Source organism: Etheostoma spectabile, chromosome 20, assembly GCF_008692095.1.
Source record: "Etheostoma spectabile isolate EspeVRDwgs_2016 chromosome 20, UIUC_Espe_1.0, whole genome shotgun sequence".
NCBI classification, from domain to species: Eukaryota; Metazoa; Chordata; class Actinopteri; order Perciformes; family Percidae; genus Etheostoma; species Etheostoma spectabile.
In genome coordinates, this window is record NC_045752.1 from 15480068 (window position 1) to 15501943 (window position 21876).

General features: G+C 38.7%; 1 protein-coding gene and 1 long non-coding RNA gene across 5 annotated transcripts in view; one reads left to right on the top strand and one right to left on the bottom strand.

Annotated features, from left to right (window-relative positions):
* The window catches only part of lrfn5a (leucine rich repeat and fibronectin type III domain containing 5a), a 127944-nt gene extending 107866 nt beyond the window's left edge, over window positions 1-20078 (bottom strand). For all 4 annotated transcript variants that reach the window (XR_004326961.1, XR_004326960.1, XM_032500598.1 and 1 more), the window contains exon 1: window positions 19035-20078. The gene's annotated coding sequence lies outside the window, so the exon portion shown is untranslated. The remainder of the gene's footprint in view (window positions 1-19034) is intronic.
* LOC116670189 (uncharacterized) lies at window positions 446-1507 on the top strand. The gene is made up of 3 exons (XR_004326962.1): window positions 446-991; window positions 1176-1413; window positions 1451-1507. It is a non-coding gene; the product is annotated as an uncharacterized LOC116670189 (long non-coding RNA).
* Window positions 20079-21876: the final 1798 nt, after the last annotated feature.

Below are 21876 nucleotides of genomic sequence, written 5' to 3' on the forward strand. Positions count from 1 at the left end.
TCTGTCTTTTTCTTTGTGTCACCCACACTTGTTCTGCATCACTTTCTCTCCATTTCTCCCTCAATGTCTCATTCCCTCTCTGTCTCTCTCTTATCTGATGGAGTGAATAATTCATGACTATTCTTTAAGGAGGCTCTTTGTTCTGAAAATATGGCGTTCTATACGTGCCTCATTCCTGACTGAGTAATTGTATGTTTTGAGCACTATATTTTGCAAGCCCATTAGATTGCATTTTTAACATAAATAATTTGTTTCAGCAAACAAAAACCTATTCAGTGCTCAATAAATGTATTTGCAAGTATTTACCTCGCTCTCAACCTCTTCCTTTATAAGTTATTATAAGTGTGCCACAAAACCAACCAATCTGAGAATTAAAAGTAAATTCTGATTAGCTGTTTGTATTCACTTAGATTGCAAGTAGCAGGAAAAACAAAAACAACAAAAATCTAGGAGTCTTTTTTTTGGTGTCAAAACCTGTTGGTCAGAATACTGGTACAGCATATACTGACTACAGTGGAGCTGTTTGACTAACGTTATTGGTTAAAAAAAACATTTTGGTCAGTATTTTGACTTATATCACAGAAATGTCTTATTATGTGTGTGTACTATAATGCAGTTGTTTTGTTTAACTCATATCTCCTTGTATGATTATTGTTAGTTTGACTCAGCCTTCACAAGCAATCTAGCTAACTAACTTAGCACGGCAGCCGACATGTCATCTGAACAGGCCTCGCAGCACTGTAGCTAAGTTAGGTCTCGCAATATGAGACTGGACAGCAGTAGGCCTGTCACATGATAACCACAAGTAAGTAATTTGTATTAACTTGCTTACATTACGGTGTTTTATTAACCTGAATTCTGTTGATATATTAGCTCGCAAAGGACTATCCGTTGCTAACACTAATTCATCTCAAAAAGCAGAAACGTTAGCTAACTACTGCCAAGATATGGTTTCCCTGGAGACCAGAGAGGTGTTGTAAATTTTATTCTTGTGTTTTATGTTTCTCTTTGTTTTTAACTGTCTATTCATGTGTTTTATGCTTGTGATTTTTAACTGTTTTTACTTGTGTTTTATCTGTTTAACTGATTTTGTGTAAAGCACTTTGAATTGCCTTGTTGCTGAAATGTGCTATACAAATAAAGCTGCCTTGCCTTGCCTTGCCTTGCCTTGTAAGACTCGTCAAATGTTGTCATATGTTTGCACTGTGCATAGTGTATCCTTATTTATTTTTTAAAAATCTTTAAAATGAAACCATATCTTGGAAGTAAAGTTAGCTAGTGCTTTTTGACATAAATTAGCAAACGTTAGCATTAGCAACAGATAGTTACTTTGCAAGCTAATAAAATATAGCCTTGGAAAACAGAATTCAAGTTAATAAACATAATAACTAGCTATGTAACCAGTATTACTTAGTAGTATTAGTATAAATAGTATTAGTAGTAGTAGCAGTACTTCTTACAAGTGGCTGTATTGTAAGATTTTAGGTGTATTTGGACATGTTGGATGCATAGACTTGATGGGCGACACAGAAAGTCCAATATGACAGGAAGGACCTGAACCATTCCCGTGCTGTACCACTGACGCCCACCCACTGCTCCAAATGAGCAATCAGGATTTCATGGTCCACTGTATCAAAAGCAGTTAAGTCAGTAACCCTACTTTCACCCATTTATTCTACCATTGATGCTATATGTTTAAACATCTGTGTTGAGCTGTTTTGGCTTATATATTGTTTTTTAATAAATCAAAATTCCAATTATTATTTTGATTAGTTAAGCTGCTTCACAAAAATTCCAAGTATCCACAGCTAACAGCAGAAATATCCATTGCTGGGGAATTACTGTTTCCCTGTAGATATGTTTACTGCTACGTGCAATGTAATTGGAGACAAACAGCCAACAGGAATTAACCTTTGATTCTCGGATTGGTTTGCTTTGTGGCATACTTGTAACGGTGTGAAAATTTGAGCAAGCGTGTCAAGAGTTGAGCACGCAGAGTGCAGAGGTTGAGAGTGAGGGAGACATGACCAGAGTACAGCAGTGTCTACCTGAGTGCAGAGAAAGACAACAAATACATTTATTGAGCATGGAATAGGTTTACTCAAACTAAATTATTTTTTCCGAGTGTTAATTTCTGTTCAAAATACAATGTAATGTGCTTGCAAAATAAAGTTCTCTGTGCTCAAAACATACCGTTACTGACTCAGGAATGAGGCACATATACAACGCCATAAGAAAAGAGAAAAAATGGTGAGTTCTGCACGCTAATAAATGTTTGTGTGTGTGTGTGTGTGTGTGTCTTTTGTTTATGTGCTTTGGTGAGTGTGCTTTCATGTCGATTGTGTTGATTCTGCAGCAGTAAAACATATAAAAGTGTGAATTGCGGTATTTTGCATTCTGTGGAGCATGTCTAAGTGAGTGTGTAGTATACCTGGGTAAATGTGTATGGAATGACTACAAAATAAAAAACCTCAGTACAAAAACATTTCATTAAAACTTGTGTGTGACAAATACTGTACAAAACCTAACAAACTCAGATTTATATGTATATTTTTAAAAGTCACACATGAAGTGTATATAAAAGAATTGTACATCAATAACTGGTTAAGAATCAAATCGTTGACCTCTAATCAAAGGAACTAGGGATGTTAATGATTTACCCCTTAACCGGTAACCGGCAATAGGGTTATTTCAACATTAAAAAAACAATACTGTAAAAAAATAATTTATTTATTTTATTTATTTTTCCATAGTTGAAGTAAAATATTCTATACAATCTTTGTTTAAACTGCTAGTTAACTTGCCAGTGCACACCTTTTTCTGTTAGGATCGTTGGCGCTCTGCTGGATGGTGCTCACAGCGGAGAGCTACATGACACATGCCACTATATCGATGACGACTGCCGGGTTAAATTGGCTACCCTCACAGATTGTGCCTAACAACCTTGCAGATGTATGTGTTGGAGACGGGCTCGGACATATGCTCCGCTGATAGCTGTGGACTGCGTCGTGCAAGGAGAGAGGCTCCTTTCAAGGACAGTGTCGTAAGAAAGTCAACCCATCAAAGATGGAACCACATCAGCCACACTGCATGTTAATCAAACAAAAATAAATATAGACTCAAATTCCGCTTTGATATTACCATGACATTCTATTATGGCAATATTAAAGCAGAATTTTGGTCAAGGTCCAAAAGAGACAACAAGAGGAATGAAACATAAAAACAACTGAGCTCATGTTTAATGTATTTCCTAACCAACTAGATCTATTTGGATCATTTATACTCTAGCTAATAGCTGCAGTGGCATTTCTAACAGCTCAGATGAACCAACAACATCTTTAGCAAGTAAACTGTCAAACAGGCAATTTAAGGCTGTTAACAGAGACATTAAGAGTAGTTAGTTTGACAGGGTCACACATGCTAACAATGGCTCCACGCCATCATTTTGTCTTTTAGTCCTGCTGCTGCAGCTTCTGAATTGGACTTTAGTGAAGAGTCTGCCCTGCAGCTTTGCCCTCATTTCAAAGAGTACTTTCAGTGTCTTTCAATCTATTTGTCCCAAGACAAGTTGAGTTTGTTTCTGTTTCTAACTGCCTCTCTGTCTTGCAGGCACCGTTTCCCAAGTATGATGTGCATCAAATATGGCCGCCAGATGACTAAAACAAATGTAGTAATCCATAGTATACATATGGAGCTTGCCAAGATTGCGAAGGGGCCTACGACAATCATCAAGTGTTCCCGTCCACCATAAAAAAGATTGACTTCATTTCTGTTCTGCTGATTGGAATCACAGCCACTCCACCCGCCTACGTCCTGGAGGCAAAATGAATATGCATACCAGTTTAGACCCTGGTCATGAATATTTATAATGGTTAACGCCAGATATGCAAATGATCCAGCCAACCCAGATGGCTTCAGATCAAGACATAATGATCACACAAACACACGCATGCACAAACACACTCAAGAAGAAACGCACTGTGAAGGTTTGTTTTCTAAAGGCAAATACAACATGTCTCACATGTCATAAAGACAAAGTGGAGACAGGAGAAAGATTAGAAATGGGCGCAGAATTTTGCTGGGGATTGATATTGGCATCAAATACATGTGCCACTACGAAGACAAGTTTGCTCTACAAACACTCACATGTTGATACACCAGGAAAGGAGGAAAATCTGAATGAATAAATAGTTTTAAATCTAATCCATGCATGTATAACAAAGTCTGGTGTCGGTAATCAACAGTGTAATTAAGATTAAAGCTGGTTCTCGAGGATTACTGGCACTGTTAGTTGCCAATATCTTTCCCAGGTTCCTGAAGTACAAGGTTAGCTGATAAAAGGGATCAGATCAAAAAGGATTACTGCCATATAAACAAAGTGGACTAATCATAGCGTTGCCTACAGAATACTCACATTGTCTTGGGACTCTGTTCCAGTTTCTCTCTGTGCCTGTTTTGCATAGGCAAATATGAGAAAAGGTTGATCACAATAAGAAAAACAAGATGCTATCATTCTGATGTTTGGCAGTTCACAACTTAGTTTAGCGTGTAAGCAAGTTAAGATTTACTAAATGTATCACTATTAAAATATTTGGACCAAATCCAACTTGTATTTAAGTTGATACCAGACATATTTAAGGACTTATTTACTTTCTATTTAAACCTTATGAGCATACACACTATTTCCTTTCACCGCCCCCACCCACACACACACCCTGCCTGGATACAGTAAGCATAATCAGATTATTCCTTTGGGCTAAAGCCTTGCTAACAAGCTTATCACACCACTAGGGCTGGGCGATGCATCAAATGTTTTTCATTAACTCAAATGTGTGGTTTACCTCGACTTGTTTTAATGAAAATTGGTGTTCTTTGTCAAATCAGCCGACGCTCCCCTTTGGGCTCCCATAGTACTGAATGGGCTCGGCCCTTCCCCCACATGTTTGCCAAAGAGATACACAAACAACATGGCAGGGACTAATATTAGTTTGTTTTGATTACTTAACCATAATCTTCGCGGAAATGACCGACAGCTTGCGGTGCTCTGTACCTTACTTACAGACACCTATTCTGAGAAAACTGAACGACCATCTACTGCTGACCTGATGGAGCACCATATGGAGCACCATGTGGAGCACCGGAGCCGGTGTTGCAAAGCTCTGTGGTGGCTCAACACATCTACTAAATGCAATACTACCGAGTTGTGATGGAAGTCTGTAGCGGTTTAAACAACGAGCAATTGCTGCTTTGTAGCACGAAGCTCCTCTTCCATGTTTGTTACAGCTAATTACTACAAAGGAGCTTGCTACAGTTATGCTACATTCATGAGACCATGGGATGTTAATGTATGTATGTTACTCAGCAACAGGTGAAAATATATATATATATATATATATATATATATATATATATATATATATATATATATATCCACAAAATTGGCATAAATAATCATAATGGTAAACATATCCCATGTGTATGTATGTGTATGAGTGTATGTATAAGTGATAACAAAATAAAATTAAAACTTGTTTTGAACAATTTCTTTGTCATCTTCAGATTGATGTTAAGTGTCGGGGGGAATCTATTTGTAAATAGGATTTCTTGTTAAAAGATTGGGGAATTATTTTTAGGCCATATCGCCCAGCCATACAAACCACATACTGCTTGTGTGTGCTTTTGTGAATACTTGTTAACAACACACACACACAGAGCTATACTTGTGTTCTGATGCAGGATTAAGGACATCACCTAAGATCACACACTGGGGTTACTGTCAGTTGTCAGGACTGGCGATTCCAAGCATTAGTCTTAATATACTGTTGTGCCATGTAGAAAATAATGCTAACTCAAATGACTGAATGCATTAATGATATTCATTGCTCACCTTGAAAGTAGCAACATTGCTTTTATTGCACAGTAAAATACAGTGAAATTCGTTTTAAATCCAGCTGAAATAATTGGAGCAATATTAGTGCATTCCAGTAATGTGCCTCACCAAAACACCTGAACTAGCATTGGATTTGTTTAACTGTGCAGTCAGAATGAGGTCATGCTGAGCAACATTGCTCAACTGGGTCACAGGCTGTGACTCACTGCATGTTGCAATATACCTGGACTCAGTAAAGCCCACACCTAGCAAAAGGCATCAGCATACTGGAAAAGTTAGAGAGAAGAGCTAACTTGAGTAGGGATGCCCCCTCGAAGCAAGGTTCTAAACAAGAACCGATTGTGAATCGGTAAAAAGAGTAGTGATGAGGTCCGGAATTGCTGTTTCCTGATCAAGGGTGAGGTCATACGTTTAAAAGTGATATATTTCAAAGCATAAAAGGCAAATCCATTCCTCCATAAATATCTAACGCAGGGTTGTTAAGCAATGATCCCCAGCCTCACAAATAAAGAAATACAATTACACATCATTAACCCTATTGTTAAAACTGTATACTGTATATGCAAATTTATATACTGTATATGAAATTGTTTTTAAATTGAAAACAACATTGCCATATAGCCTGCTGTAGTGTTCAATTTCACACCTAACATTCTCTCATAGAGCAAATAATCTCTACCACAATGCAACACTGTCCATCAATAAAAGGGTGAAAAAAAAGACTTTGACGAAGGGGAAAAGAATTGGCATCAACTGTGTCCTTGGCCATCAAGTTGTATTTCAGACTGGACGTGCTGCGATGATAGATCAGTTCACAACAACAATACACAAATCACTTTGGTCTTGTCAATGGAACCATTTGTACACTTTCCATTCAAAATCTCTTTGGTATCCATTTTGGCGTCTCATCCTCTCAAAATGTAACGTTACTACTCTTTGGCTATATATATATAAATATATATATATATATATATATATATATATAGGATACACATGTATAGATATATGGGCACATTATAGATATTGTGAAATGGATATCTCACTATAGTCCATGTCTTTTAAATATGTCGACTCATTGTGTGGTGGTTGAGTCATGCTTTCGATTTATTTCCTAGAGGGAAGTTGCTTTAATGTTGAATATCCTTTTTAAGGCCCACTTGCTGAGTTTGTGCGTGTGTGGGCAGATACTTGCCTACATAAGTAGAAGTTTTGCGTGCATGTTGTACTCTGCAGTCTGCGGGACCTCACAGAGAACCTCTCGCAGTGTCTTCTAAGGTTTTTTGTTTTATGAATCTACACTCTACTACTCTCTGCGTCTTATCCATAAATCATGGTGTATTCATCCATTTCTTCAAAGCAGCATACAGTATACTGCTGTTAGTGCCAGATAAGCAGATTGTAAGTCATGATATCAGGCTTAAAGGGCCACCCCGCCAATTTTCAACCTGAACCCTATTTTTCTAATGTGGGGAAAGACTTGAACATCTACACCTATGTTTGCTACCCTTTGGCCATTCTGCTTGCCTAAACTTCTCTCTACATTTACTTCTTTGTAGTTGGCACTCCAGTCAAATGCAACATTTTGTTTGCACAGTAGTAGGGAAGGCTACGGAGCTTGAAGACAATGGTGGGCACTAATATAGAGCATATGGACAAAAGCAACTGACTACAACTGACTCTATAAATGACAGCTCATTAGCTGGGACATACATCCCTTAAGGCTATAGATAGGCAGGCAGGCAGGTGCACACACACACACACACACACACACACACACACACACACACACACACACAAAACCACACTGTTCCAATAGAGGATTGGACACACCTGGCATTATACACCTCAGTTTACCCGAGCACGTTAAGGACTAATTACAATGATTGGTGACTAATTCTCTCATTCTAATTCATCCTCCTCTGCTTTTACAACAATTGTTGGTATTCTCCTGATAAAAGACCATTTTCATTATTACCAGCTCATAAAACCAAATGGTCTTTCTGATTACAGGCCTCCAACCCAGTTCAGTCCTCCTGGCCGACTGCTCTTTACTTAAAAATACACGTTAACATTTCATTGCATTACATTCTTCATTTGAAGTGATTGTGTTGAAATAAAAATGCCATAGGATACCTTTAGTTCTTCATTTTCAAATGCACTCCCTAAGAAATACAAATTTTATTTAATCTATACAGCAACCTTCTTCAAACAATGATTGTTATCTTTAATTAATTTAAAGGATCAATGTAGTCTAATCTAAAACGAGTCAAAGCTCAAACTCCCATTCACTGTATACCACATTAAGCAAAATAATGTATCTGCTGTTACCTGGTCATCAGGGACCAAGCGATTAAACATGGTTGGATTAGTAAAAAGGCCTAGGGAGCCCCTTCGCACAGCCTGTGATATGTGATACATACTCATCTCATAAGGCTTGACAGTAATAGCGCCACAAAAATAGGATTTCCAAGGAAACCGCCACCAGGATCACTGCAGTGAATTTGTTTCAAGTGCTGGTATTCAATGCCTGGCGGAAAGTATTTAATCTCTGGACCTACCCACATTTCTTTACTTTGATATTGCATTCCCTTATCTGAAGGTATGTTTCAGTACTTATTTCAGATGTAATTCATCCTCAAACAAACTGCTCAAATTCACTCTTATTCAATCTTTCAATACATATTGTTCTGTCCCCCAGCTGTGGGTTGTTTTTATTAAAAAATAATTAACTGGGTTGCTCAATATCATAAGAGTATCATTTACACTCCTTGAATTTACTGGCAACCGCTTCAAACCACATTAATGTCCTTCAGCCAAATACATCAAGCCGTCAGATTGGTGTTTGTTGGTGAGTAGCAGCTTGCTGAGCTCAGGTTAGAACAAATACTGCCAACAGCTAGGCTTAGATGTCTGCTTTTTATAGTATTTGGTGTAAAAGATAGCTAAGTGTGATGCAATGATTTGGACTGATCCCTGCTTGTAAAGCAGATCCTTAATTAACCAGAGCGAACAGCCTACTGTAGAACTGATGTGAAAGCAAAGACACCAAAAAACTGTGTTATTTATTCCGTGTGACTTTGACTTTAAATTGTCATTTGAAGGAAACAAAACAACAGACATATGAGTGATGGTAGGGATTGTAAATGTTAGTGAATCACCATTTCTTATTAAAAAAACAAATAAATGACAGTAAACTAAGACTTGATGCCTTTGTTGACACTGAACATTGCAGAGGAAGACAGAAAAATGGCAAAGAGTACTACAAGAAGACCTCCATTAGAACGGAAGGAATGTGAACTCCATCACAGCACTGAGGAGAAAGGAAAAGAAATCCACCTAGAACAAGATACATGGCAGTTACAGATAAAATGATAAAAGGGTTCATCAATATTTGTAATAATGAACAGCTATAACATAAAAAAAGCTGAAAATAACAAATAAAAGACACTTAGGCGGCCTGTTGCTAGTTCGTAACATGTTTTTTAACATACATACCGTAGCTGCGTATTTGACTGAAAATGATTTCATTTTTTGTGTACGGTGAGTGTAATGAGACACACACTAGCTCATACATTAAGGGTAGACGCAATGCATATGGAGGTAAAATAGGCGTCTTCATCACAAAGAGTCACACCCTGCTTATTGACAAAAAAAAACAGAAAACCGTCAGATAATGTACCCATAGCTAGCGACTGCTGTGTGACGTTAATCTGTGTTTGTGAACAGATGGCACACGCTAACAAGCTAGGCTAAATGTAGCTTCTGTTGGCATGGACCAAGACTGATCTCTGACTTCCTGATCCCAAGCCCTTAATTAAATGCACCATTTAATCTACTCAGTTTTCAGTCCCTCTGCTGCTCCAAAAAAACAACACTGTTCTTCAATGATGACCTGCTCGCCCTGGTGATTAGAACACAACACAATTGTACCAATTAGATTGACAGAAAGCGGCCCATTTGCAGGCAGTGTTGTTCAGAAATGATCATCATCATGACCCATAATTATATTGTTGTCGATGATGACGAAAATATATAATCTTCTGCTGAAATTAGCTTCCGCTGGATCTGAGGCAGGCACCAACTATAACCATTTTAAATAAAAAAGCAGCAACAGTAGACAATAATCAATTATTATCTGTCACTGCATCGATGCAGAATCATCCACGTCCGCATCGCAAAGCATCAATGCAATGATTCATTTTAACACCCCTTATTTGCAGCCATGTAGCACCAACATGTCCATTCTGAAATCATCCCAAGGGCAGTGCTTTTTAACACAAACAACTAAATGCGCTGGGTATCATTTTAGCCATAAAGTACAACAAATGAACAGTTTATGTCACTAAGTTAAATAGTTTCAACCAGAGAAGGTGGACCAGCAACTGCATACTGGAGCTGTCCATGGTCCTAGAAATGTCTACATCAAGATCTGACTGCATGAAGCCGCTGTCCATGGTTCTGATACATATACTTCAAGTTGTACCTGTATACGGTAGCTATTCATGGTCCTGAAATGTCTAGTTTAAACTGTACCTTCATACAGTAGCTGTGCATGGTGCTCAATAATTGATTTTTAGCTGTACCTGCATAGTGTAGCTGACCATGGTCCTGAAATGTTTTGCTTTCAACTGTACCGTCATACTATAGCTTTCCATGGTGCTTAAGAATCTTATATCTTAAACATGCATTAATAAAATATACATGAGGAAAATGGCTGAGTGATACATTGCAGTCATGTACTGGTATTACATGTGTTGTTTTCGAGCTTTAATTGAAGAATGTCCATGTGATGAAAAAGGTGCCCCAAGGGCTCTGCTTTCAACACAGTTCACTCAATATGGATGTTAACACGGCTGAACACACTTCAGGCAAGGCAGCCCTTTAACTTTCTTCTTATTTAAAAAGAGAAAAAAAGAAAACTTTGAATGGTTTCAGTTTATCTTACTTTGTCTATTGTAACATTTTTAGTATATTCTCTTGATATGATTGTTGTATGTTATCTTTACTGTATTTCTGCTTCTCTATTATATAGGCTTTTCTCTACTGCTGCAGTGACCCATTTTCCATGGGAGCATTTAAGTGTACTCATTTACTGTCCATAATCACCTTGTCCACTGAATGGAGTCCTATATTGAGACCAATGTCGGCATGGGAAATCTATATATTTTGTGTATAATAAATAAGCGGTATCTGATTGATGATTGAAACGATCCACTATTAAACATTACTCCTTGTTCATTGTCTTAATGCTCCAACTGTTACAACCACATATGAAAGTTTTCTTGAGGCAGGGGTGGTCTTTATTGTTTTTATTGCTTATTTAATCTGACAAGTTGAGAATGCACCCTTATTTATGGAAATAGCCTGGAGGAGTATTTTCCAAAGAGATAAAACCAAACACATAGACTGAACATCACACCTAAAGTTAGCCCAGAAATGCAGTTTATTATTAGTGTTAGTATTAGTATTGTGTTGTTATACACAATAATCATATGTACCTAATGCTCATTAAATTCTATTATACTAGTATTTCTTCTCACCCTGATCTATGTTTACAATACATACTTTGTGGTTTAGTGGAGTCCTAGAGTCATAAAACAAGCAACTTAAAAAATATAAATATTGGCAACATTCAAGGGACATGACACGTTTTTTTGGCACAGCGTACACATGCAGCTTTGCAAAATAACACAGACCACACAGTCAGTATGCTTCAGTAGGCTGAGCACTCTCATCTAGAGTTGGACAAACTCAGCAGGTGTTCAGCTGTTCAGTAAGAGGAGAAAAGCAAGGTTGCATATGGGCATCAATGTATAAGATAGATGTTTTTAAATGTCTGTGACTCAGTCTACAAGGGGAATTTCATAATATTTTCAATTGGCAATACTACAATGAATCTCTCAAAATTTCCATAAGGCTTTCCACAGCATTGATGTTTCACACATTTTACCCTTGGGATTTGTTTTTTCAAAGGAGCTACTGTAATGTTGGATTGAGTAATCTAATTGAGTTATTGAGTGTGGGCCAATATCATAGATTAAGTGCCAGGTCTGGTGGCAGAATCCCTAGGTGACAACTATGTTGCAATATTTATAATTAGAATGGTTATGCCAGTAATATCCTCACTTGATAGCCCATATCAAGTCCTGTATGGGCTAGAAAGCTGGAATCAGAATTCCTCTCTGTAACACCGTCATACATAGAGTTTATACAGATGTTAAAGCTGTTCTTTTAAAACTTCACTGTGGAGATGTTGCACAGGAGCAGAACTAAGATGTATTCTGTGTGAAGTTACAATCGGACAAAACCAACAAATGTAAGAGCAAATGGCATGAAAATAAAAATAAAACACAGCATAAAACATCCACTGACCATGGAAGCTGAAAAGTGAAATGTCCTATTATCATTCTGCAACAACCACAAAAACTATTCAAAATCGCAGAGCCTAATGAGTGCGGAGATAGCCACCGCTCAAAGCAGCCATTACGCCTTCCTCCATGGAAAAATATATAATTAATAATTATGGAGCTAATAGACTGTCAGGATTACATCCGTCATCAGTTGTACATTTTATGAAAAGATAAAGAAACTTCATAGAATAACCCTCAGTGTAAAATAACATTTTTGCTTTGCATTTCTCTTACCTTAAATTTGAAAGTGTTCATTGTACACACACATATGTACACATAGGCCTACTGTATGTGCAATGACTTAAACAGGTGTCCACCAAAAGGGTTACAAGATTAATCTAAGGGGATTTATGAGATGACTACGGAGTCCCGGAGGTGACATGGAGGAGAAAAAAAAAAAAGTGTACTTTTGCAAGATCTGTGGAAGTCAATGACTGCAGGCTAACCTTAGTAGCTAGCTAGCATCTGTTTAGTAACACAACATGATTACATCTCCTTGGTTGTCTAAATACATCCATTATTTATTTTGATAAGCATTACTAATTAATGCATGCCAAAGTGAAGTGTTATAATGAACAATGTCATTGACTGTTGGTGTCAATAGCGCTAGTTTGTGTTGTCCTAGCAACATGCTCATTCATGAGCTTTTTTCTCATGTCTCATGTTATAAGTATAGTTAGCTTGTTCTCTTAATACAGCTAGGGTATAGCTAGCTAGCTATGTGGCGAACACATGAACTGGCCATTTCATTGTATAAAACATTCATGGACATTGTGTTTTCCTTGCTCCTGATTGTTTACATGCGTATCAAAATAAACATTGTATGTATTTAGACAACCAAGAAGATGTAATCATGTCATGATACTAGCTAGATAGTAGCTAGCTACTAAGGTTAGCCTGCAGCCATTGACATCAACGGTCAACAACAATGTCCATTGTAACACTTCACTTTGGCTAGCTGGATACTAAATAGCACGCTACACATTAGCTAGATAGCTAGGTTGGCCTTATTGTTTGTTGGATTTCCGATCTCACAAAAGTGTTTGTCCCCAACACATGTTTTTTTTGTTTTTGTTTTTTATTTATTCGTTTATTTATTTTTTGTCTAGTGATTTTGGATACCTTGGCCTAGTGATTTTGAACTCTGCCTGTCTTTTGGATAAGCTCTTGTTTTAGGATTTGGACACTCTTGCTTAGATTGTACTTGTACTTATACAATAAATCTTGTGAAGCAAGTTGTCTGAAGAGTTGTGGATTTGAGTCCATCCCGGAGCAGATCTGACAATGCTATACATTAGTGAAGTTCTTCCTTTTTTGATTCTTGATGCTTGATCATGTGATAGAGGTTGGCATGGCTGTATAGTTTATAAGCTCTGAATACACTTTATTTATGCTTGTCAAATACTTGATGTATAGACAGATAGACAGAAAGATGCAGTGGGATTGTAAGGCAATAAGCCAGAAGCCTGTCTGTATTGTATCACGTTCACCCCCAGTGATCCATCTCCCAACATGTCTCACATCTGTCATGTAACCAACTTCTCATGCTCACAACATCATACACTTTCATACAGGATCTAGTGTCAGACACATCACAGGTGATTTTGAAGGAGCAGGTGTGCAAAGAGAGAAAGGTGTCGGGTGATCATGTGGGTGAGAAAATCAAACCACAAAACCCCTTCAAATTTTATGTATTTAGCATGTTTTACAAAAATGATTGTTGGAACTGCAGTTACACAGCAGAGGAGCTGAATTTAAAAAAAAATACCACACCAATATAAACAACAACAAACAGATCTATTCTAATGTGATTAATGACTTATTAATGGATTTAGGCAGGAACTCAACTTGAACTACCAGCCAGCCAAAGACTAATCCTGCCTTGGCAAAGGCAATTCATTTGGAGTTAGTGTGTTTTATCAGCGGTGCCAACACAGCGCTACTTTCTGTATTTCCACAAAGCAATATATTGTTTATTTCTTAATGTTACTTCAAATGCCTTTAACGCTACGTTGTTACATTATGAAATGTAAGGGGTTAAACATTAACAAAGTATATGCTGAAGTTGCTAGCTGCTGTATTTTGCAAGTCGTAAATAGATGATGTGGAATTTCCTCTTTTAACTCAGCAAGTTCGATTTGAGAAACAAGGGAAAAACACAGTGAAGCTGACCCCCTAATAGAAGTTCTGTTAATGAGTAGCCTACGGGGTGAGCAATATGGATAAAATAAGCTAGCGCACTATGTAAGTTAATCTGCATCTTAAGATTTTCTGGAAATTCAATTGAGAGGATATTAATGGTTAAAACAACCACAAAGGAATGTCTGTTTTTGGACAATCCAGCAACTTAAACACCTGTCAAATCAAGGTACCTCATACCTAGGGTTGGGTATCATGTGAGTTTTTTTCTGATATGGGTGCTAAGCAATACTAAAATACTAAAAAGAAGAGCACAAAAAATGACGGCGACATTAAAGAACGCCTTGTCTATTACTAAGGACTTCTGGTCAAAACTAAATTATTAATGAATATTCTAATAATAATACTAATACTAATAATAATAATAATAATAACTTAATTCTCCCGTAACTTGCTTTTAAACCACAACCACCAGTTGGGAAAAGAGTATTTTACAGTAACTTTGAATGCACCAAGAGGCTAAGGCTACTAGTTTCAGTTGAACACACTGTCTGTGTTGTTTCTCTGATAGCAGCTGCAGAGCAGACTGATACGTCCCGGTGTTAGAATCCTCTAAAATTAAATACAGTCACACTCTACACCGATTAACGTTAGCTGTCAGCATTTTAATGTTTAATCCAGCTGCTAGCTAACGGTAGGCTAACGTTACCTGCTGTTAAGTGTAATGTTAACTAGCGTCATAAGCAGCAATGCTTCTTTTGCATCTAACATCCGTTTTGGAGCATCAGAGGGTAGCAACGGCATTTAAGTGGCACTGAAAGGAGGCACCCAAAATCTGGTCGTTTAGGCACCTTGTGCCATATTAGCACAGGGTTTAGGTACCCAACCCTTGTCATACATTGTAGCAAAAATAAAAATAGAAATGTACGTCAATGGCCTATTACCCACAGAGATATCACAGAGACAGCTACAATGGTGTAAATGGTGTGGCGGCAATAGTTGGATTGCCCGACCATAGCTGAAGCCACCACACCAACCAACACTGAGGTTTTGCCTGCATTTGCTGTTTATGAGGTACCATTAGTGACCACAATGGAATAGTCAAACTGTCAGTTCTGGTCATATCTCACAACTCATTTCCCAACCATATTCTTTCTAAAACTTTGGAAAGGAATGATAACTTGGACATGGACACTTCTTCAGTTAAGGCCATCTGACATGAGTTTTCGATCATATGAGTGAGTATTGGAGAAATAAAAGAGGGTTTGTCTTAGCTTTCTCCCTTCCAACTCACTGATGGTATTTTAAAGACATATTGTTTAACTTGATAAAGACCATACACACACACACACACACACACACACACACAACCTACAGGATCAATCCAGATGTCACAGCATCAGGGCAGTTTCCTATAAGGCCCGCCTCTCCATTGTTAATAGGAAATGCTCCCTAACACCTGTGATCTTCATCCCTCTTCTATCTCTCTCCCTCACTGCCTCTCTCAGTCTCTGCCTCTCCCCTTTCTGCTCTCTCTCTGTCTGTCTCTGAGCAGTAGAATAAATTGAATTAGAGCTCCACCACCCACTCTGCTGGATCCTGCACCCCTCTGTCAGATAGCTAAACAGAGAATATATATATATATAACAAGAGAGAGTTGCAAGAGATTGAGAGAAAGAGAGAGAGAGAGAGAGAGAGAGAGAGAGAGAGAGAGAGAGAAACAAAGAAGAAAGAAGAAAGACAGGTATAATAACCTCCCCTCCCTTGCCCCTATGAAGAAGTCCTTACAATGTTTTTTTGGGATATTTTGGAGGGTTGTGGGGGTGAGAGAGAGAGACACAAAATATAACGAGAGACACAAAAAATAGAGGATACAAGACATATTGCTTCTGACTCAACTAAACATGTCATTATGGACTAAGAAGCCCCTTCTTGATCAATAGCAGTACAATGATTATATAACGGTGTGCCAGATGTTTACCCCTAAGCTCGGTTCACTTAAAAAGCTATTCATTTGGCACGAATGCCACTACAGCAAATTAAATCTCAAAACTATGTGAAAGCCAGGAGAAGCTTTAAAATACAATCTTTTTTTCTTCGCTGTCTTACATTTCCCGGTAAGAACTCAAAACACGATATGTTACACAATTGTATTGCCATTCATCCTGAACCTAATGGCACAGTAAACCACTCCTTTTGGACATAAATAGGAGGCTAAACACAACTATTATGGACTGAAAAGCACCAATTTCTCTCCCTCGCTCAGTCACCCAAACTCTTTTTCGAGAGCCAGGGACTCATTTGCATAATGCCTCCATATCCACGGGCCATTAGCACCAGCATGAGTGGCTCGTGTGCATAAATTTATGGCATTGATCAATCAATGTGAGCCACTGTGCCGGTACAAACTGATGCAACGCCAATCTAGAAAAAGATAGCCACAGGAAAGAATAAAAACATGCCATGCCACAGTCCTAAATTAGAGACAATTTAAACTCAATGGACCCTCATCGGGAAAAGGTTTGATTGAAATGGTTATTAGTAATTTGAGATCATTTCTACTGATTTACTGCACTTTGAATTTTTATTGAATTAAATAACTTCTCATTTGCTGAGGTTCCCATAGAACTCTTTGATGTCCACTGGTATAAAAGTAGATGTCATTCTTTTCAGTGCAGGTACAGGAACAAATGTTTTAAGGTGCTATTTGATCTGATGGAAGACTGTGATAGTGCATACAGTCATTATTCATTTTCAAATACCTTCTAAAGTCACATACACGGTCAATGGACTTGGCACAGCACGGTCAGTAAAGTTAGTTCACAGAGTCAGCAATATCATACACAACATTTTAGTATATCCCGCAATTTTTTTTAATTTCATTCATTGGGATGGGTGCCATGTTTCTTAAGCCCTTGTTATTTTTTGTGTATTATCTACTCAGAAACAATACGTCACAGCAAAATGTTGACGCAGAATTTAAAACCCCAAGTCCAAATTCATAAAACAAAGAATCAATACATTTGATTGTGTTTCTGAAAGGCTTTTATTTTTGGGGGATACAATTTCATTCTGTGGGCTGGAACCAATATCAAACCTTCCAACTATTGATTACTGATGTACAGTATATACAGTAAAGTAAGATCCCTATTGAAATTGGCCACACATACTAGGCAGAGACAATTAAGTTCACATACAGTATAAGGGTAATATAGCAGTATCCTTTCACTAACACAAAGAGAACAAATAGAACAGCACATGAGAAGAAAATCTTTCAAAGCACACATTGTTAAAGTACAGTTCTGAAAAATATAAAAAAGTGTAATTTGCCATTTGAAATGAAAACCACAAATTATGAGTAATATGTTTTACTACAACATTTGAGTATGCACACGATTATTAATAGAAAATTGCACATATTCATAGTCAGTGTGTAGGCAAATGTTGATAACATGACCAACACTTGCTGAAACACACTATGAAGCACCAGTGTTTTGTCTTTTTTCAAGAGTAATGTCCAACTGAACTGCAATGTGCTGGATCCTTTTCTGTTCAATGGTGTCACATATCCAGTAAGCTATTGTATGTCAGGAATCGCGCGTGCACACGCACCTGTCATCATTTGAAACTGACAGTGACGTGAGACTTACACGGACACTCAAAACAGACACACACACGCATACACACCCGCGCACGCACGCGCACACACGCGGAAACGCATGCGGCGGATAGCCCGAAGGCTCATCATCTAGCTTTGTGCCAACAAGATATGGGGCTAGGGTTCAGTTGTGCACGCGCACGCACAGGAACATGCACCTTATAGGCTTCGTTTGCGGATTCTAAATGTTCACAGTCGAGTGCCATAAAACCCTAGTCTAACAAGAACACACGTGCACAGTGTCTTCACACTATCTGCCCCCCCTTTCTCTCTCGGTACAGGTGCAGAGTGTGTGTTCCGTGCGTGTGTACCTTAGCTATCTTAAGGTCCGTTAAAATGGTCCTATAACCTACACGAACATTTAAGTGGCTGTACCAATGCTGAAGACACACCACGCACGCACACACACACACACACACACACACACACACACCCAACTGGGCGCAGAGCTGCTGAAATGTAGCCTACTGAAACTAGCCTACGTCTGGGTCCACCAACCACGGTCTCAGGCGCGAGGGCGCCCACACACACACACACAAACACACACTCACTCACTCACTCACTCACTCACACACTCACACACTCACACAAACACACACACACACAAACACCTTCTATAACTTACATCGAGCTCAATTTTGACCTTGCAATGTACTCAGTGCAGGTTTTCCAGCACCTTCACGCTATCCAAATACACCTCTCTGCCCCCCTCCCGCCCTATTTCAGCATCCAGACTAACTGTCTACAAGGAAATCCAGAAATAACTGTACCTCTGTTCCTTTTCTACCCCTTTTCAACCACCATTCCTCTGCTTCAATAGACGCAGTCAGAAAGAAAGCATTAGAAGAAAGAGAGAGATAAAGATAGACAGGGGCAGAAGAAAACTGAGCAGTCATTTTTCACGTATAAAAGAGACAATAACGAGTTTAAACTTTACCTCTTTACGGATGTCCTTCGTTCACTGGGTGTCAGGGCGCAATTATCTTTTCAAATCCCATTATTTGAACGGTTGCGGTGATTCTTGTTGTAACTCCACACAGATAGGTTCCAGATAAGAGAATATGCCCCATATATGTAGGCTATATATAGAGGTGAATGTGTAATATCCTTTGTAAATTCCGTAAAGGTTTATAGTTCAATCCTGTCTTCCAGAGGGGTGCGTCCGTTTTGTATTCTCACATCGCCTGACGACTACATCCTCCTCTTCTCCCTCCTCTCTCTTTCTCTCTCTCCCAGTCTTTTTCTCCCGGTTTCATCCCTCCATCCGCGGGGTGAGGGAAGAATCCCATCCGAAAGAAACTGAAATGATTCCCCCTCCCCTTCAACCGCCTCTTCTTTTTTTAATCTTTGTTCTCCTCTTCTTCTCGGCAGTGCCTCCTCTCCCTTCCTCCTCCTTTCCCACCGGTCGCTGTCCTCGTGCAGGTGAAATTGGAAGAATTCCACTACAAGGAGAAAAAAAAAATATCCCAGGCAAAAGGGCGCTAAAGTCTAATTATTCCAGTGAAACATTTTGGCGGGTTAGGCAGAGTTTCTCAAACATTCCTAAAAATCCACAGTAGTAGCTTTCCTGCTTTGTTGGAGACGTTACACCTTTGCAATGACGGATTTTTGGATTTCAACTTCACAGTGGCGAGCTTCTCTCTCTCTCTCTCTCTCTCTCTCTCTCTCTCTCTTTCTCTCTCTCTCTCTCTCTCTCTCTCTCTCTCTTTCTCTCTCTCTCTCTCTCTGAGTCTCTGCTTACGTCGGTCACCCTCTGTTAACTCGGCTCTGTGCGTCTCCTCTGCAGTCTGGAGTGGCTTGATTGAATAGAAAAGAAAATAAGAGACTCCGATAGATTTGAATACAATTACATAAAGACCAGGTAACGTCGCAGAAAAAGCTTTGTTCCGGTGATTTACACTGAAATGTTAACGGTACAGTCCCGCTGATCCGCAATCCTCCGCACCGGTCGCTTCTCCCGCACCGTTAATCCAGATAGCGCAGCCGGCATGACATCTGTCAGGTTTGATGAAATCGTGGTGTTAGACTTCCTAAAGCAGATTTCAAAATAAAACCCATGCATTGGACACCACTTCTCTATAATCATGCATTATATTTGCACTAATGTCACATCAGGGGGAACATGATTGGTTCTCTGTATGCAGGCTAAGGCTGTGTGGGAGTGTAATGAATTGCAAATATGTTGAGGGAAATGCTCCACTACCTTACAATGCAAATACCACAAATTAATTGTATATAATATAATTGTAGGACCACTTTATTCCGTGTCAAAAACATGTTTGTCTTATTTTAAAAGTGCATATTGGGCTCTGATGCAATTCCTTTCATGCCTTGCCTATGTTCACCTATGTACCTGGTCAAATGATATAGCTTATAAAAATAAAACCCTCTGGTCAAACAACTGATGTCAAGGCAGTTTATAGATCTCATGTCACCAAAATTGCTCAAAAAGCAATGTCTTGGATCATTAAGTAATTGTACTATTAAACTACCACCTAGGGATCACCTTCTTTAAAGATTAGGCCTATGATCCATCCAAGCTGCCCATAGGCTTTGTTTCAGCATGCATCATGAATAGAAGAGAGAGGAAGAACGAACAAGCAAGACAGAGAAAAGTGTAGGTGGATGTGATGACCCTAGCTTGCCTTTCAGAACATAAACATGTAGGTGTACTGCATAGGACAGTCTTCATAAACTCGAGTAATACCGACGCATGCCCTTATTTTGAAGCAAACATCGACATATTTCCGGACTGCACCTTGATAACCCTGTCGCGCTTGGTGCGACTTTAAGCTTGCTGCATGGAAGTTGTTGAAACCCCTCTCACTCCCTGTACTGGGTACTGGGGCAGCCTACACTCTGCGTGCTGCTGGACTGTGCACGGGCTCACATTTAACTCACACAAAACAGATTTTTTGAATGTAGATATAAACTAACGCCCCTATCACTTGTCAGTGAGTGTGCTTTAAGTCTTCTTTGTGCAGTCCCTGTTTGTCATTCATCACGCACATCGTCGATAAACCAGAGCGTGTTAGAAATTGAAAAGAAAGTGCGGCTGCCATCCTCTTCGGACCCATTTGGAACTGTAGGCTACACTCCCGTAAAACCAGATAGGCTTCATATCAGCTCAACTCTCAACCATTTCTAATCTGGCTTTTGAGATGACGTTTCTCTGTGTAAAAGAGGGTGAAGTCTAAAAGAATGTCTCTCTCTCTCTCTCTCTCTCTCTCTCTCTCTCTCTCTCTTTAATGATATGATGATGAGATGGCTAAAAGGAGAGGAACAACACATTCTTTTATTTTGTTTTCAATTAAGAAGGTTTTCTTTATCATTTTCCATTGCCAGCTTTGCAAATACCAACATAATGTGCCTCCAAATAGGTATTGCAAGGTGTGATACTCATATTATTATTTTTTTACATGATAATAAAAGGCAACGATTTAAAGAAATGCAAATTATGTTTGATGGTCTAACATTACAATTTTTTAGTTTTTTTTTTTAAGGTGGATTTTTTTTATGTTAAGTTTGGAACCGATGCCAGATTCAGGACTTCACATGGGGTTTATTGAGCTGATGCCTCTGCTAACATCTGAGGTTTAGCCCTCAGTGCCACAAAAACAAAAATGGAGATATCTGATCACTGTCACTGATAAGGCTGACTAGTGGTCTGTTAAAGCTGAGACTGGAAGGTCTATGGTTTGGGTCTCTGGTTCCGGAGGGTAAAGTAAACAAATGTTTCCTAGCAAAGGGAATAGCTATGATCCTAGTGCCTCGTAAAT